The sequence below is a fragment of the Solea solea genome, chromosome 20 (assembly GCF_958295425.1).
Source record: "Solea solea chromosome 20, fSolSol10.1, whole genome shotgun sequence".
Taxonomy (NCBI): Eukaryota; Metazoa; Chordata; class Actinopteri; order Pleuronectiformes; family Soleidae; genus Solea; species Solea solea.
This window is the reverse complement of record NC_081153.1, coordinates 1,974,878-1,977,112: the sequence shown is the minus strand read 5'-3', so window position 1 is coordinate 1,977,112 and position 2,235 is coordinate 1,974,878. Positions and strand designations below refer to the sequence as shown.

Genomic DNA, 2,235 nt, shown 5'->3' with positions numbered 1-2,235 from the left:
TCAAACACTACAGTACTGAACTGCCTGTAACACTTTTATTTTGTCTCTTATTTCCCCGTCTTCTTCTTCTTCTTCTTCTTCTTCTTCTTTGCGTTGCATTATTGTATTATCGATTAATATATATATATATATATATATATATATTTATATATACACACAAACACTTGTCTAAACCTCTCCTACGAAACTTTATCCAATGAGAATGGAGACGTGCCCCCCCCTCACTGATACTGTACCATACAACTGTACTATTGAATAATTAAACTATTCTCTCACTAGATATATATATATATGTATATGATATATGCTTGAATTATTATTATTATTATTATTATTATGATGTGATTATAGTTGTAATATACATAATTGACTCTATATTACGGGAAAAGAAAAAACTTTGGAATCATCATCATCATGTCAGTTTTTTCTCAGGTGTTTTTGTCTGAGGTATTAAATACACATATTAAAAAAAACACCAAATCTGCTTTTCCTCATTGAAGAGGGTGATTGTCTTTATTTGTGTCAGGTGACTTCAGGTGACCACCAGGAGGCGCTTCACGCTCACGCTCACGCACACTCACACTTGTATGGACACATGTCCAGTCATGTGTGTGTTTCCATGGGTACAGCTGTGACTACATGTGAGTGAATGATCCTCAGTTATGTAACACACACACACACACACACACACACACAGCAGTCTGTTCTGTGTGTGTGTGTGTGTGGAGGGTGTGGTCTGTTATCATAGCACCTGTAAATGGTGGCTTGTTGCAGCTGCTTGTGTCACCGGCTCCTCCTCACCACACTGACCAACCATCTGCACAAGCTGTCGTGGAAACTCCAAGCCAACGTGGGGTCCATGCTGTGCCGAGCCGTGCCGGGCCGTGCCAGGTCCACTTACACACACACACACACACACACACACACACACACACGCACAGGAATCCCAGAGAAGCAGAATCTTAAGAATGTCACAGCGAGAGACTTTTCTGACTGGAAAGTCAAATTTGTGTCTCTCACACCAAACCTCATAGAGAAAATCAGTGACTTTAGGAGCTGCTGGTCCTCTGCTGCCTCGTGTGGTCACTTTGTGTCACTGACGTCAATGTGAATGAAGGATTTTACAAACCAAACTCACTAAACTAAGTGTGTGTGTGTGTGTGTGTGTCGTCATACTTGGAGGAGAATTGGGTGAGAGGTGAGTTCACTGTTCCACCTCAAACATCCAATGGGAACCAGATGGCTGACCTCACACACACACACGCACACACACACACGCACGCGCACGCACGCACACGCACACACACACACACACACACATGGCCAGTCATCAGGCTGTGACATCATCATTCAACCTGATCACTGATCAATAACATAAATGTATTACCCTGTCAGACACACACACACACACACACACATACACACTTCTTTTTACTCTCCACTGCCAGCCCATTTGTCCTTGTGGTTGCTGTGACGACCACACATTAGAGACAAACACTCATTCACACACACACACGCACGCACGCGCACACACGTGCCCTCCCTCCACTTCCAAGAAATGTTTTCCCTCTCTTTAACACCATGCTGAGTGTGTGTGTGTGTGTGTGTGTGTGAGTGAGTGAGAGTGAGCGACAGCACCACCTGGTGGTCAGATAAGAGATGAAAACACTACATTTTGTTTTATGATGAAAACAAAAACTGGGGGAAATACACATTTCAGTCAACAGAACTGGGATTAAAGGCCCAGATTATTTCTAATCTTATCACTGGTTCATTTCAGTCAGTTAGTCTTGATGCTTAAAATGATAAAATAATCAAACATTCACATAAAGTTAAACTTTCTGAGCTCTGTAAACCACTCACTCTCCACAGAGAAAATCTGTGATTTTAACATCACACACACACACACACACACACACAAACACCATCACTAAATGTCTTATTTTGTGACTTTGGGTTTTAAAATCCCGAAGTTATTGTTTAAAGTGTGGTATGAGGTACTGAAACAGAACTGTGAGCGCCCCCTGCTGCACAGAACCCCGAGGTTGTCATGTCACTATTGTACACTCTCACATGTCACCTTTTTTTTTTTATTCAAACAGAAAACAGGAGCAGTGGCGCCATTTTATATCCGTCATTGATTTTTCCATCAGTGTCACGCAATCTGTCTCTCTGCGACAGACACACACACGCACGCACACACACGCACGCACACACACACACACACACACACAC

At 42.5% G+C, this 2,235-nt stretch overlaps 1 protein-coding gene across 1 annotated transcript in view; it reads left to right on the top strand.

The window, feature by feature from the left end:
- Positions 1-484, top strand: part of dbpa (D site albumin promoter binding protein a) — a 24,524-nt gene extending 24,040 nt beyond the window's left edge. The window contains exon 5 of the mRNA XM_058618539.1: positions 1-484. This exon is cut by the window's left edge and continues 1,553 nt beyond it. The gene's annotated coding sequence lies outside the window, so the exon portion shown is untranslated.
- Positions 485-2,235: the final 1,751 nt, after the last annotated feature.